Below are 17,256 nucleotides of genomic sequence, written 5' to 3'. Positions count from 1 at the left end.
GATAAACAGATCTGAGGACCCCCAACCAGCACCCTGAGACCCTCACGGGTGAGTAGCATGCTTACAATTCCCTGATTGATTGATTGACTTTAAAAAAGCAAAGGTTGCAGGGATGTTATAGTTAGGAAATAGAATTTTTAAAATCTTAGAAATTCACTGGAAAAAAACAAAGGTTACAAAGCCATTATATGTAGGAAATGGAATTAAAAAAAACCTTAGAAATTCACTGAAAAAAACAAAAGTCACAAGGACATTATAGTTAGGCTCAGGTTTCACTCATACAAAACCAGTGACATTCAGCAGGTATAACTAGCTGAGCTAACTATAACTCACACCCCTGGAATGCACTGCGTATGATCTCACATATTACATCACTCATGACATGGTCAGTAATATCACTGATGACAACTCAAATGCCATCACTGATGACATAATCCTTAGAATCACTGATGTGCCCACTCACACCCCTGTTGAACCTTTCATACACCTACTCCCACTCCCTCACAACAATTCACAGACCCATACCAGTACTTACACACCCACTCACTGTTTCATAGATCTACACACACATCCACTTACTCACCCATACAGCCATTCATACACCCACTCACTCACCCATACAGCCACTGACATATCCACTCATTCACCCATAAAGCTACTCACACACTGAGTCATTTGCCCATAGAGCTAATCTCACACTGAGTCACTCCCCCATACTGTCACTCACACAGCCAATTACTCACCCATACAGATACAGACCCACTCACTTACTCATACAGATGTTAACACTTTTTCACTCACCTTTACATTTACTGACACAAGCACACACTCACCCATACAGCCACACTCACATACACTCAGTCATTCATACAGTCACTCACATACCCCATCACATATGCAGTTATTCACTTATATACCACTGGCATATCCACGTTGTTGGAAGGCGGACCCCGAGGAGTCGGCGAGACCACCAAGGGGGGCCCTCACACTGTACGAAGTAGCCGAGCGCTGCCGAGAAGTCTCCTGAGAGATCCTTCTCCTATCACGTACTAGCACAGTAACACCACCACACAGGACTCAAGGAGGTTGTCTCACGACAAGCAATTCTTTATCAGCAATAAAAAGGTTACGAGGTCAATATTTACACGAAGGGATCGAGGGATCCACCAAAAGTCTCAGTGTCTCTTTGGAAGGGTAAGGGTAGCGGGACAGTCTTTGGCAGTGGTGCGGTACGAGGGTACCTGGGGCCCAGTTCTTATCCTCAAGCTGGAGGACCTCCGGATCTCGGAGGGGTCGAGCCGCGACGGCGTCAGCAGGGCTCCGGCGTACAGTTCGTGGAGAGCCGCGATCCAATCAGCAGGGCTCTCAAGATGGTTTCTGCTCAGCTCGAGCCGCGACGTCGTCAGCAGGGCTCCGAGGGAGGTTTCAGCGAGGTTGGGCCGCAACAGCGTCAGCAGGGCTCCGATGTTCCAGGTGATTTCAAAGTGTTCACAAGAAGGAGCCGCGACGCAGTCAGCAGGGCTCGTGATGGTTCCGACAAGAGTTCTTCTCCGTAGGGTCAGCCGCGATTCAATCAGCAGGGCTCTCGACTCCGGGATACAACTGCCGATCTGTGGCGGGGTCGCCCCAGATATAGGTCTGGAGCCCTTTGATGTCCGGACCCAGGCGCCCGGGGGGGGCGGAGAGGCCGGGTGGAGGTGGCCAGACGCCCAGCAGGAGAGGCGCCAGGCCTAAGAGAGTTGCAGGGCGATCACACCTAGAGAGGGGAGGACAGTCCGGGGTCTCATCGATACTGTCCTCCGCCGGGCCGGGGGCGATGAATGGTTCCTGCGGCACCCCCTGGCCAGTTCGTGGTGCCTCGATGTCGGGGCTTCGCTGGGGTCGAGGCCGGGTTGCGCGGGGTCGCGCTGGCTGGTGCACAGAGTCACGTGGATGCCAACAAGATGGCGGAGCCACGAGGGGTATGCGGCCTCGTGCCGCTCTGGATGAAGGGCCTCGGTGCAGTTCAGAAGGGTGGCCCGTGAAGGCCGGGGCGGGGAACGGCCACAATCCATGGGGTTAAGGACCACGCCACGGGGCCGGGTCCAACAGGCGTCCCCCCCAGCCGAAGGCATGGAGAGTCACCCATCTCCTTGGGGATTCTCCTCGTCAAGGCGGAAGAAGCGGGACAGGCCGTCGGCGTTGGCGTGGTCATTGCCGGGCCGGTGTTCAACGTCAAAGTCCATCCCTTGTAGCGAGATGGACCACCGCAGCAGCTTGGGGTTCTCGCCCCGCATTTGCATTAACCACCGCAGGGGCCGGTGGTCGGTCTGCACCCGGAAGTGGGTACCAAAGAGGTAGGGCCGGAGCTTCTTGAGGGCCCACACTACAGCGAAGGCCTCCCGCTCAATGGTGCTCCATCGTTGCTCTCGGGGCAGTAGCCGTCGGCTGATGAAGGCCACTGGTCGGTCGAGCCCCTTTTCATCGGCTTGGGACAGGACGGCCCCGATCCCATACTCGGAGGCGTCCGTCTGCACCACGAACTCCTTATTGTAGTCAGGGGCCTGCAGCACCGGGGCAGTGCACATTGCGGTCTTTAGGGTGTCGAAGGCTGCTTGGCAGCGGGGTGTCCAGTGCACCTTCTTGGGCTGCTTTTTGGACGTCAGCTCTGTGAGGGGGCCAACAATGCTCCCATAGTCCCGGATAAACCGCCGGTAGTATCCGGTGAGACCCAGGAAGGCCCGGACAGCGGTCTGGGTAGTGGGGGGTTCCCAGGCCTGGATGGCATCTATTTTCGGCTGGAGAGGTGCCACCTGCCCGCTCCCCACTTGATGGCCCAGGTAGGTCACGGATCCGTGGCCGATCTGGCATTTGCTGGCCTTGATTGTGAGCCCGGCCCGCTGGAGGGCGGCCAGGACGGATTTAATGTGAAGGAGGTGCTCTGCCCAGTGGTTGCTGTACACGGCAATGTCATCTAGGTAGGCCGCGCTGAAGGCCTCAAGCCCGGCCAAAACCTTGTTCACCAGTCTTTGGAAAGTGGCCGGGGCGTTCTTCATTCCGAAGGGCATCACCCGAAAGTGGTAATGCCCATCCGGGGTCGAAAAGGCGGATCTTTCTTGGGCGCCGGGGGTGAGCTGGATTTGCCAGTACCCGGCGGTGAGGTCCAGCGTGCTCAAGTAGCGAGCGGCCCCTAGGCGGTCGATGAGTTCGTCGGCCCGGGGTATAGGGTGGGCGTCCGTCTTGGTCACTGCATTCAGGGCTCGGTAGTCCACGCAGAATCGTAACTCTGGGGGGTGGCCGGGAGCTGCGGCCTTTGGCACCAGGACGACAGGGCTGGCCCACGGGCTGTCGGAGGGTTCGATGACCCCCAGGGCCAGCATCTTCGTTACTTCGGCCTGGATGCAGGCCCGCACTCGGTCGGGTACCCGGTAGACTCTGTGTCGCACGGGGGGGCTCTCCCCGGTGTCGACGTCGTGGACGCACCAGTGGGTCACCCCCGGGGTGAGGGAGAAGAGGGCTGCGTAGTCCCGCAGCAGTTGCTGGCAGTCGTTGCGCTGTTCCGGAGTCAGGGAAGAGGCGAGTTGGACACCTTCGATCGATCCATCATGGACGTTGGACTGCAAGAGGTCGGGCAGGGGCTCGGAGTCGTCCTCGCCCCCCTCGTCGGTCGCCAGTAGCAGGCTCAGTTCGGTCCGGGCAAAGTGGGGTTTTGGTCTGTTAGCATGTAGGACCCGGAGGGGGTTCCGGGGGGACTCCAGGTCGACCAGGTAGGTGACGGGACTTTTCTTCTCCACTACCTTGAAGGGCCCAGTCCACTTGTCCTGGAGGGCGCCGGGTTCAACCGGGGCCATGACCCATACTTTCTGACCTGGCTCGAATTCTATGGTAGAAGAGTTCCGATCGTACCACCGCTTCATGTCCTCCTGGCTGGCCTCGAGGTTGGCTTCGGCCATGGCTCGGAACTTGCGGGTCTGGTTTCGGAGGGTCAGGAGGTATCGGTAGACGTCAGGAGGGGCGCCTTGGGGCTTCATCTCCCAGCCCTCCTTGACCAGGCTGAGCGGTCCGCGGACCGGGTGTCCATGCAATAGTTCAAACGGGCTGAACCCCAGGGACTTCTGCGGGACCTCCCGATAGGCAAACAGGAGGCACGGCAGCAGGACATCCCATCTCCGCCTGAGGGGCTCCTCCAGGCCCTGGATCATTCCCTTCAATGTTCTGTTGAACCGCTCAACCAGTCCGTTCCCCTGAGGGTGATAGGGGGTCGTGAACTTGTATGTGACCCCGCACTGCTGCCACAGGGACCGCATGTATCTTGAAATAAAGTTCGTGCCTCTGTCGCTCACTACTTCGCGGGGAAATCCCACTCGGGAGAAGATCCCCATTAAGGCCCGGCCTACCACGGGGGCCGTTATAGTTCTTAGCGGGACCGCCTCTGGGTACCTGGTGGCGTGGTCCACGAGGACCAGGATGAAGCGGTGGCCCAGGGCGGTCTGGGGGTCCAGGGGCCCCACGATATCGATTCCGACCCGTTCGAACGGGGTGCTGACTGCTGGAAAGGGCTGGAGGGGGGCCTTGACCCGACCCCCCGTCTTCCCGCTGGCTTGGCAGGTCTGGCAGGACCGGCAGTGGTTGTCCACGTCTCTCCGCATCCGGGGCCAGTAGAAGTGGGTCACCAGACGGCTGTACGTTTTGTCTTGCCCCAAGTGTCCGGCGAGGGGCACATCATGTGCTAGGTTGAGCAGGAACTCCCGGAAGCGGAGGGGGACCACCAACACTCGGCTGGCCCCGAGTTCTGCCACTTTTTTCTCACTGTATAGCAGGCCCTCGGCCCAGTAGACCCAGTGGGTGCCGGTCTGGTCCCCGTTGGTTTGGGCGGATGCTTGTTGGCGGACCCCTTCGAGAGTGGGGCAGGACTGCTGCTCTTGTTGGAACTGCTCCCGGGTGGGGCCCCCTTCGTGTCGCCATTGTGTCAGCTCTGGTAGGGCGCACGGGGAAGCCATCTCTTCGGGGGAGGATTCACTAGGCCCAGGGTCGGTGTCCGCCTCCTCCTCGCTGCTGGCGGGAGGAGGTGCGAGCCCCTCGGGCTGGGCGGCCCCGGAGGCCGAGGATGAGCGGGGGGCCCGGGCGGTCATGGACCGGGTGATGGCGCAGGCCCAGTCAGATAGTCCCAGCATTCGGAGGTGCTCTCGTCGCTCTACTTGAGCCCAGGGGGAACTCTCCAAGTCGTTCCCCAGAAGGCAGTCGACAGGGGCGTCGTCGCGTACCGTCACCTTCAGCAGGCCCGTCACCCCTCCCCACTCGAAGGGGACCAGGGCCATCTGGCACAGGCTTTCACTGTTGTCGGCCGTCCGGACGGGGCACAGCACATTCGGTAGAATCTGTTCAGGGGTCACCAGGTGGCAGCGGACAGCGGTGACACTGGCGCCGGTGTCACGAAGGGCTTCGGCCCGTTGTCCATTGACCGTGACCTGCTGCCGGTACTTCTGGGTGTTGCTTGGGATGGGGGTGCAGGGTACCATTTCTCGGCTACCCAGGCAGACCAGGGACATGGCTGCCGGCTCCCATTCAGTGGTCTCTCGGTCGAGGGTCTCCTCTTCCTCTTCTCCATCTCCCAGGGCGGCGGCCGCCAGCTGTCGGGGCGGGGGCCCGCCGGCCCCGTTTCTTCGGTTCAGGGGGCAGACCGGATCGCTGGCATAGTTTCCGGTTTGTTGGCAGCCGTAGCACGTTACTGGTGGCCGTGGTCCGGGTCTGGCCGGGGGCGCCCCCCTTCGGGCTAGGTTCGGGGAGAGTTGTTGCTGCGGTGGCCCTCGAGGGGGGCTCCTGGGGGCCCCGGCGGGAGGGTCTCGGTTCCTGTTCGGCCCTCCCCCTCCACCGCGCTGGCGGGGGGGTCCGGTGGGGTTCCTCTGGTACTCCCCCATTGAGTTCCGGGGGACCCGGGAGTTGACCCATCGATCGGCCTCGACGGCGAGTTTTCGCGGGTCGGTCATTTTGCTGTCGAGGAGGTGCTGTCTCAGTTCCACGAAGCAATTGTTGGAGAGATGCTCCCTCACGATGAGGTCGACCAGCTGCCCGTAGGTGGTTACTTTGCTCCCTTTGATCCACCCTTCTAGGGCCCGACTGAAAAAGTCCACATATTCCACCCATGTGGTACCCGGGATTTTCTTGCAGTCTCTGAACCGCTGGCGGTACATTTCCGCGGTTAGCCCGTAGCGGGTGAGCAGGGCCTCCTTCATGTGATCGTAGGAGGTCATCACCTCCTCCGGCAGCTGGAGCAGCGTGTCTCGACCCTCACTCAGGAACCGCCCCCACAGGCCCGCGCCCCAGTCTTTTCGGGGCACCCGATGAGAGGTCATGGCCACCTCGTAGGCCTTGAACCATTGTTGGATGTCGTCATTCTTGTAGTACTCCTTGACGACCTCTTTCGGGATATGTACCTTGGTCTCGGAGGGCGGTAGAGTGTCTCCATTACTGGGGGTGTTGGTCCCTCCGTTCTTGGCCTTGATTTCGAGCTCCTTGAGACTGCGCTCGTGCTCAAGGGTCAGTTTCTTTTCCTCCAACTCCCGGTGTCGTCTCTTCTCCTCGATCTCCTCTTGAAGCCGTAGCTGCTCTAGGGCCAGTTTCTTTTCTGCCAGCTGGAGTTCGCCGTCCAGCCTCAGTCGTGCGAGCTCTAGCTCGTGGTTCCGGACCTTCTCCCGCTCTCGTATTTCTTCTTCGGAGAGGCCGGTTTCTAGGCTCTTTCTTCCTCCGGTTGCCGGAGTCGGTGCGGTTGATGTGGTCTCAGTCAGGGGCAAGGGACCTTCTTCCTGGGAGGGGCCTGCCCCGGCCTTTAGCCATGACCTCAGAGCTTTCTGCATCTCCTCTTTGGTACCTAGGCCGGTGGTTGCAATGCCTTTGTCTTTGCAGAACTGTTTTAACTCTTTGTGCGTATATTCCTCCAGCCGTTCGGGCTGGAACTCCATTGTCGCGTTGTTTTCCTGGCTGCTCATGATACTGTTCGTTTGGATGGGTAGCTAGTGGGTACGGGCTGGTACGTACTGCGTTCGGCTCGGATCCCGTCGCTGGCCACCAAATGTTGGAAGGCGGACCCCGAGGAGTCGGCGAGACCACCAAGGGGGGCCCTCACACTGTACGAAGTAGCCGAGCGCTGCCGAGAAGTCTCCTAAGAGATCCTTCTCCTATCACGTACTAGCACAGTAACACCACCACACAGGACTCAAGGAGGTTGTCTCACGACAAGCAATTCTTTATCAGCAATAAAAAGGTTACGAGGTCAATATTTACACGAAGGGATCGAGGGATCCACCAAAAGTCTCAGTGTCTCTTTGGAAGGGTAAGGGTAGCGGGACAGTCTTTGGCAGTGGTGCGGTACGAGGGTACCTGGGGCCCAGTTCTTATCCTCAAGCTGGAGGACCTCCGGATCTCGGAGGGGTCGAGCCGCGACGGCGTCAGCAGGGCTCCGGCGTACAGTTCGTGGAGAGCCGCGATCCAATCAGCAGGGCTCTCAAGATGGTTTCTGCTCAGCTCGAGCCGCGACGTCGTCAGCAGGGCTCCGAGGGAGGTTTCAGCGAGGTTGGGCCGCGACAGCGTCAGCAGGGCTCCGATGTTCCAGGTGATTTCAAAGTGTTCACAAGAAGGAGCCGCGACGCAGTCAGCAGGGCTCGTGATGGTTCCGACAAGAGTTCTTCTCCGTAGGGTCAGCCGCGATTCAATCAGCAGGGCTCTCGACTCCGGGATACAACTGCCGATCTGTGGCGGGGTCGCCCCAGATATAGGTCTCGAGCCCTTTGATGTCCGGACCCAGGCGCCCGGGGGGGGCGGAGAGGCCGGGTGGAGGTGGCCAGACGCCCAGCAGGAGAGGCGCCAGGCCCAAGAGAGTTGCAGGGCGATCACACCTAGAGAGGGGAGGACAGTCGGGGGTCTCATCGATACTGTCCTCCGCCGGGGGCGATGAATGGTTCCTGCGGCACCCCCTGGCCAGTTCGTGGTGCCTCGATGTCGGGGCTTCGCTGGGGTCGAGGCCGGGTTGCGCGGGGTCGCGCTGGCTGGTGCACAGAGTCACGTGGATGCCAACAAGATGGCGGAGCCACGAGGGGTATGCGGCCTCGTGCCGCTCTGGATGAAGGGCCTCGGTGCAGTTCAGAAGGGTGGCCCATGAAGGCCGGGGCGGGGAACGGCCACAATCCATGGGGTTAAGGACCACGCCACGGGGCCGGGTCCAACACACGTACTCAACCACACAGCCAAACACACACTCACTCACCCATACAGCCCCTTACACATGCAGTAACTAACACATACATCCGCTGACTCACCCACTCACTCATCCATACAGGCAGTCACACATCCTCTCACCCAACCACAGAGACAGTCAAATGACCATACAGCTACACAGAAAACCAATCACTCATTCCATACAGCCAGTCACATACCCACTCACACACCCATACAGCCAATTAGACACCAACTGACAAACTGAAGCAGACATTCACACAATGAGTCACTAACCCATACATTCACTGAGGCACCTAATCACTCCCTTATACATTCAGTCATGCACCCACTGAATCATCCATACAGACACTCATACACCCACTGATTCACCAAAACACCTTGGTATATATATTTTACACTCATAAACATTTTTAAAAAACACAGTCAATATTAATTCATAATCTTTATTCCATTTTTTTAGATAAAATCATAAAAGACAGATCATTAAAAACAAAATACAAAATTTCAGTGTCACAATCGTTCATGTTTTAAACCCCCATCAAAGAACAAACAAGGAAAAAGCAAATAGAAGGAGAGTTTAACAGCTGTAGAAACAATAAGGCTGGCCTAACTTGAGAAAAGTTCAGCAGTATTATAATTGGGTGTATAAACCTATGTCGCAAGTTATTATATTTTGTACAGAGCATAACCACATGTAATGTGTCATTAACCAACTTGTTGTCACAGTTGCAAAGGGGCAGGTCTGAATACTTAAAACAACCACAATAAAAAGGGAATAAGTGGGGAAATAAATTTAATCTGAAATAGGTCAGCGATTGACGTTGGTAGCGAGACATATTCCCAGTCAAGTATGGTTCAATATTGCTAACTGTTTTTATCAATATTGCATGTCGCATAGAGTGTTTTGTTAATGTAACATCCTCATGTTCTGAAGTCAGCTTGTCCATAAAAGCATTTTTGACCCATTTGCCTTCAGCACAAGTTATGTTTGAGGTGTTAACAAACATATCTCGCCACCCTAGGGCCCGCAAATTGCATACCACATACACCAGCCAAGGTATCTGCAGGCACTTTTCTAGTTGCAGGCAGATCAGTCTACATAAACTCAGTTCCCCAGAGTTATAATGGACTGAGGCGGAGCCAGTCAATTAAAAAATCTTTATCTAATTCTTCATGAACAATTTTGTGAGGTATAATTTGACAAACTCCCAAAAGACTCCTTAAAATCTTATTTTCAGCAACTTGGGGAGGAGCCAGCTGGCTATAAAATTCCACTGCCTTAGCATACTAGGGGGATACATTTAGCCCTGTTCCAAAACCAATTGGCGTGAAAAATCTCCATGCTAAATATCGCCCTATTAAAAGATAGAACATTCTGAACTATGAGTTAGTGCCAATTAAGCTTAGAGTCCAATTGTATCCCCAAGTACTTAAACATATCTACCAGTCTAATATGTTAGCCATCTATTACATATTTTATAGTGTTCGTGTTTGATGGTCCAAACTTCATTACGTGTGATTATAAGTAAGTTGTCGACAGGTCAAGACTGTTCATAAAACTAATAAAAAGAGAAAGAGGCTTTTAGCAGTACGGGCCATTAAAACTGTATCGTCCGCATAGAGCAAGACAGGAATAGGATGACCTCCTACTCTTGGGACGTCAACACCCATAACTGTCAACGCTTGCTCTATGTTGTTAATATAAAAAATAAATAAAAAAGGAGCTAAAGTACAGCCCTGCCGCACCCCATTCCGAAATTCAAAGTGCTCAGTGCATTCCCCATTAGAACCAAACCTAACGCTGGTAGAAAGACCATTGTGCAAATCATGCAAAAAATTGATTAAAACTAAATCAACATCCATCTGGACCAAAGTTTAGAGCGATTAACTCTATCAAAAGCCGAGCTAAGGTCCATGAAGGTCAGATGGATGGGCCCCTTCTTGGCCTTGGTGTATTTACATGTTGATATCGGGTTCAAGGTCTGCTCCATTGTGCCCCAACCTGGGCGAAACCCATCCTGAAGGTCAGATAAAAAGCCTTGCTCCTCGGCCCACTTTGTAACGCGGTTTAATAAAATGCTACTGATAATTTTAACCTCCAAATCTGTAAGGGAAATGGGCCTAAAACAGGCCAGATCTGATCTGTTAGCCTTTTTAAAATCGGGAACTATTACTGATTGAGGCCAGGGTGAAGGAAAATTACTGGGAACAGCAGAATTTAAATACAGTGTCAAAAACGGGCCAACAGATCTATACGAGCTTTGTATAGGTCACCTGGTACTCCATCAGGCCCTGGTGCTTTATTTAAAGTCAACTGAGAGATGGCAGCTCTGACCTCTGACAGATCAAAAATTAAGTTATGCTCAGTCCGGAGGTCTTCTGTTAGCTCCGGCTCCATTTCTAGACTGTAAATGGCCTTAAATGGTCCACCCAGGCCTGAGACAAGATAGTACAGGTCTGATTGGTAAGGTGGACTTTACAAAAAAATAAAATACCTGATAACACCCCAGAAAGCAGAGATATTGCGCTGCTGGCTAGCCATTAATAGCTTATCGCAGGTCTCTTCTTTGATTTTGGCTTTACGTTCCTGACAGGCCATTTTAAGCGCTGCCCTGGCCTGCTAAACTTTTTCTTGGTAGCGGGGTTCGGCATGCAAAAGATGCCAGAGGTCCTTATGGGTTCTAGAGCACCGCTATCAAACCATCTTTCCGTACAAATGACCGATGAGGTGGTAGTTTTAAGGAGTGCGGATTTGATAAACCTACTGATATTAGAAAATGATGTCAAAATTCGATGTGGTGACTCTCCTTCAGACAAACAGGTGTGAAAATCAGAATGACATGAGGTGATCAAATTTTGGACTCAACTGAAGGAACAATGCTGGCCCACCTTACCCTTCGGCCCTGATCAACCAGTGTGATGGGCTCTTTATAAAGGGGTACTGATCTCAATGCTTTATTATTCCAATAAAATTATGCTATTACCGGGTTGAGATCACTCAGGTTGTGTTTTAAAACCTCAAAATCTGCAGTAAAAAAAAAAAGCAACCAGAAACAAAAATATAATCAATCACAGTACAATGCCCCCCCTTAGAAGTGGGTGTACTCTCCTCCAGATGATCCTGATTACTAACCATTAGATTCATCAAGTTAAGCTCAGAGATAAGGCTGTTTGCAACGTCCCCTTGGCGTGTATGTTTGAAATATGCCAGATTTTCAAATAACCTCTCAGAGTCTGAATCCTTGTTGTTTGAACAGAAGCAACATGGATGCAAATCAAAATCTCCATCAAACATATTCATAGTGAAAGGGGGTTCAGAGTAAAAGAACTCATCAATGAACGTTTTAAGACTGAGAATAGCATCTGTTTCATTTTTCAATGAATATTGGTGCCCAATATTGTTTTACACTTGGAATGTATAACCTCTACTTTACAATTATACTCTAGTTTAACTAGGGTTGTAAGGCCACCACAAGCCAGCCCACTAGAGGAGTGGGTAGCTAGGACTGAGTGCAAGGAAAAACCATCAAGATACAAGCAACCCTCAGTGCCCCACATTTCCTGTAAACAAACAAGGTTAAAATTCTTCAGCATACACAGCCAATCAACATCTGTGAGTTTACTCTGTACCCAAGCAATATTCCAACTAAGAACCCTAATAGAGTCTTGGGTCATAATAATAGGTTCCTGATTCGGAATAACATATTGCTGGATATCTGTGATGGAAATAGGGTCCTGCCAATCTGGATCATCAAGTTCACTCAGGGATAGAAAGCGATTACTTAAAGGTAAAGCAGTAGTGTTAGATAAAACATAAGAGTTTGTTGGCCCATTACAAGACTTTCCCAGTGGCAAATTCCAGTCTCTCGTGACTCCCCCACCAGGGTTTTAGGCGGGTAAATGAAGCCCAAAGGAAGAACAGTTATACGATCCATTAATATGCCTTTTAATCGTAGACCGCGGAAAATGTAACCTGCCCACACAGGGTTGTTAAAATTCACTATTATGCAATCACCCAGTGCCGTTTTCTGATTTTGGCCTATCCAGCCCATCCTGCGTACCATTAGGATTTCTTCTGCCAGCGTCTGCATGGGAGGATAAAAAGCATTTACCCTGGTTGCCAACCAGTGAACTATTGTATATCTAATTTGGTCAAAATGTTCCTCTGTACCCTTCCTCAAAGGAGGCATGTCCACCAACACGACAACGTAAGGCGTGGCCACCGGAGGCAGCTGGATAGTAATGTTGGAAGGGCAGTACACTAATGAGGCTTTTTGAGATGTGCTAGGTGTGGCCAAATCTAGATTGCTAGAGCTTCCCTGATGAATCAGTTGAACCATGCCAAGGTCTTGCTTCCCAGAATAAGCCTCCATTAAACATTACGGGCCAGATTGGTTATAAATACGAGTATACGAAGATGATTGTGATAAAAGTGTAGGTAGTGCCTGAGCCTGAACCTGGAAGGTTGCTCCAGCCCTTGAGTTATCAGTAACATCACAAGAGATGGTACTCAAACCTGTGTTTGATGAGTTGCTCTGAAAATCAGAAAGCCAACTATTTATGCTTGAGTGTAATGTCTTTACTGACCGCTTTTATGATTCCACCATTTGCTCAAGCATGGAAATATGGGTATCAAACGCCTTTAAGGCTGTGGCAAATCGTCATTTCCAGTTTTTTAAAGGACACCAAAAGGCTGTCTTCTGAAGTTTCCTTCCCACTGGCTATATGATTGCCCATTGCAGGTGTAAGTGAAGTCTTCCCAAGATCAGGTATAGCCCTCTTTGTTGATTTTGTAGCAACAAGCTGCCCCGGGACAGAGGTTTTGCGTCTGGCCTCTAATTTGCGTGTTTTCGCAGGACATTTCAACATAGAGTCCCTAGGTGTGGGCAGTGAATCCTGGGCAATTGAAGAGCCACCCAAAGTGTCTGTGGAGGTTGGGGGGCATGGAGGATGAACGGGCAATGATATTGTTAAGATTAACTGCTCCGTCGAAGTAACCATCTCTTGAAATGTAACTTGATGGCTCACAACCAGCTCTATATCAGCGCTGGTAATCTCCTCTGATAACACCGATACAGTTTGATAAAAAAAATACAGAATCAATGTGCTGGCTCTTGGCCTTTTATCACCTACATTAGTTGTTTTCGCTTTTCTCTTCCCCATATTCAGAATAAAAATGACACCAAGCTATGAGCAAACAAGCCAGTAACAGAAAAGTAGAGCACTATTAAAATACTGGAAGACAGCTACATGAGTGACCACTCACCATCAGCAGAATCAGCAAGATCTCTGAGGTCCAGGCACCAGAAGAAAGAAGGCTGGCCCAGCCCAGTCTCTTCCAGACTATGATGGGCCCGTCTTGGCTCAGTCCTTGCCCAGGCCGAGCCCACGTGCGCCAGCTCCGCGGGAGGACTCTAGCAGTTTATGGCGTTCTGGTGCCATTTCAATGCTCCGTCACACCAGGGGGCAGGACCGGAAAAGCAGCAGGCTGGTTGGAGGCTCCCATGCTGCGGGATGGCACTATGCAGTTTATGGCTCTCTGGAGCCGCGTCAATGCCACGTCACACCAGGGGGAAGGGCTGGAAAAGCATCAGGCTTGTTGGAGGCTCCCACGTCGTGGGGTGCCTCTACACAGGTTACGGTGCTCTGGTGCTGCATCAATCGCCGTCACATGAGGGGGCAGAGCCGGAAAAGAAGCAGGATCATTGGAGGCTTCCGCGCTGCTTGACGTCTCTACGCAGTTAATGGCTCTCCGGAGTATGTCAATGCCCTGTCACACCAGGGGGCAGGGCCAGAAAAGCAGCAGGCTCATTGGAGGTTACCGCACTGAGGAACGCCACTATGCAGTTTATGGCACTCTGGCGCTGTGTCAATGCCCCCCTACACACCAAGGGGCAGGGCCAGATAAGCAGCAGGCTCTTTGGAGGCACACAGTCACTCACAGTCACTCACAGTGACTGGATGATGTCCTCAGGGAAGTCATGTGAGATGTCAACGGTGATGTCTTCAGTGATGTCACTGATCATGTCATAAGTGATGTAATTTATGAGGTCATAAGCAGTGCCTTGTGGGTGCGCGAGTTATAGTTATCTTAGCTAGATATAACTGCTGAATTTCACTGGTTTGTGTGATTGAAACCTGAGCCTAACTATACCGTCCCTGTAAACCTTAGTTTTTTTTAGGTTAAAAAAAAAATACATATATATATATATATATGAATGTAAATTCGTCTCTAATGCTGCTGCCTTGGTTAGACGAAAGAACGGACCCAAAACTTCGGTGCCAATCACTGAGATTTTATTTTATATTACTCTGTACCAGTCCGCCATGACGCGTTTCAGCCCCCACTCGGGCCTTGATCACATGACACGTTGTAGTGGGGAATAGCAGTTTTTAAAGGGGAAACAACACCGGAAATGACCTTATCATGGACATTAAAGAGTTACTACATATCCATAGTTTCAATCTTATTGTATAAAATACAGAGATAATCGTGCGCAGATGTGGATGATTCACAATTCATACTCGTATTTACAAATAAATAGTTATATAAATATACTATGTACATATATACAACATAGAAAAATATTTATATACGATTTCATATCAAAAATAAATTCATGACATAAATAATATATATATATAAAAAAGTTTTCCTCTAATACATCCACTGCTACTGTTTAGATTTCCTAGTAGCAAAAATGAATCTGTACTTTCAACAAGTTTTAATTAAACGATTCCTTGCGCACTACGATAGTTTGTAATCTCTTAACCTGATTGCGCCCCAGTGGGCCAATTAGTCTTAGATTTCATTTCTATCTTGGTGACATCCTCTCAGTTCGTCCCCTAATATCTTGCTAACAACTCAAACGGATGTTAATGTATAAATACTTGTATTCCTATTTTATCAATAAAGGACAGGTAATTTCTACCCTCTCCAATCATTTGCCCCCCACTTTACACATTTGCAGAGACTGTCAGTCAATACCTTAACATTCAAGATTGGGATTTTTTTGTTACATACTTTTACAATTTTTTCTCATGTTTATATTTCCACACCTTATTAAAAAGATATACCTCTAATTATTTTCTATATTCACTTCATACTAATTTCATTAATTTCTCCTATTCCCCCTGTTGGGATTGTACCTCTATCTACTGTTTTCCATCTCCACATGGGAATGGAAAAGCAAAGGGAAAAGCGAGAAAATAACAAAAAAACCTCCTATTAAAAACATGTTGCTGCATGCTCCCTACGGGTACACACTATGAGCCCATACTGTGTCCCATCATAGAGTACAGGATGGGAGAGATTTAAAGTGGAAAATCAATATCATCGAGACTGTAGATGGTAATAGATACATACATTATCCTTATGGAGACTAGAGGCATGTGAAAAAGTCCTCACTAGAGTTAAGGCCATTCGGGTTCTTCGTATCTAACTCTATAATGTATCTAGTTTCAAGCATCCTAAGCTTAGCCTCCCGGTTGCCACCACGTTTCAGTGGTAAGACTGTATCAATGACATAGTATATATATACCTACTGGCGGTCACCAATAGGTAGTTATAGTTATGACCTAGTTTCCATAGGAAAAGCATTTTTTGTTTTGCCAATAACGTCTGCATCACATGACGAATCTCCACAAAATTTTCAGAATTAGTACGACTTTCTTTTCAGCTGCTGTGTTTAAAGTTTTGTGGTGACTTGTCAAGTGGGGCAGAGAAAAAGGGGAGTCCCAAAACACTTTTTTCCCGTGCAATTTCCCATGGGTGTATTAAGACACGACTACAGCCCATATCGCTGGACGGAATTGCACCAAATTTGGCAGAAAGGTAGCTTTTGGTCCAGAAAGTGACCTTTTTTGTTAGTTGGTGTAAATCAAATAGTGTGAAGAAAACCAAATGTGCATATCTAGGGATGTGGATCCTCCACTAATCAGATCTCGGCCAGAGGTCTGATTGGCTGCCTACACTTCAACCTGGAAGTCTTAGGACTCAGTAGGAATACCCTGACCCCCTAGGTCGTGTGGTGGGGTCCTGCAGATAGACAGTCAGGTTTTAAAAAAATAATTATTTTCAATTTTGCCACGAAATCGCAGGTGGATCTGCAAATTCACGACACAATTTAAAAAAAAAAAGCGCAGTCTTCTGCGCTTGGTTACAGTTTGGCTCCTGGGTTGGCCGGGTCCCAGGGACATGCAAAATATAAAATGAGGGAGGCTTGTGTTTTTTTTATGAACCGTGGAGATCACCCACTTCATACAGCGCCCCACAATTATGTAGCAAAGACACATGATCTCTGAACAAACACACAGAAGTGCCAAAAATTGATTGCAAATAATGAGTGTTTTGTCACACTCTGTGAAACATCTATTTCCATGGAGGTGAAGAGCCCAAATAAGACAGAGAAGACAGATGATATTTTGCCCATCTCTAATAAAACCTGGAAACACAAGACCTGGTGGTACTCGCGGAGGGGGCATCACATTGCTGACCCAGACTGGATCACATTGGGACGCTGCACCTGGGTGTAATAGCCGGTTCTGGGTGAGTTTTCTCCTGATAGTGACTGGGGTTGTCTTGTGTGCCGAACCCTCCGATGGGTAGATCTATCTTTACAGTTTGAATACTGGGAGTCACAGCTGAATACATCTTACATTTGCAGGCCGGTAACCTTTATTAAATGTATATCAGAGAGCCATCTGGGTGAAGATGAGGGAACATCTTGCTGAAAGGCCGAGCGCAGTCGCATGGAAAGGCCATGCTTCTCTCTCTCATTGTAAGGATGGTGATAATTCCTTGAAATGAGTCCTCAGTGCATGTTTGACATGGGTTTTATACTCAGCCACTTTCTTTTTCACCACAAAAGAAAAGAGGCGAGTGGGTGAACCTGACTGTGCCCAGCTCTAGCTCTAGGTCCAAATCCTGAATAGGGGAAGATATCTTGATGGGGCAATGTATGGAAAGCCCTTTAAACACGGCACCTAAGCACTGTTTAACCCGCTACCTCACTTGATTTCACATGATGCACTCCACAAGTCAAG

The 17,256-nt window shown here is 50.6% G+C and overlaps 1 protein-coding gene across 1 annotated transcript in view; it reads right to left on the bottom strand.

Moving 5' to 3' along the window:
- LOC146817851 (amine sulfotransferase-like) overlaps nt 1-17,256 on the bottom strand; it is a 500,929-nt gene that overhangs the window by 31,536 nt on the left and 452,137 nt on the right. The gene's annotated exons all lie outside the window — the stretch shown is intronic.

The sequence above is a fragment of the Triturus cristatus genome, chromosome 6 (genome assembly GCF_964204655.1).
Source record: "Triturus cristatus chromosome 6, aTriCri1.1, whole genome shotgun sequence".
NCBI classification, from domain to species: Eukaryota; Metazoa; Chordata; class Amphibia; order Caudata; family Salamandridae; genus Triturus; species Triturus cristatus.
This window is presented reverse-complemented; position numbering and strand designations above follow the sequence as displayed.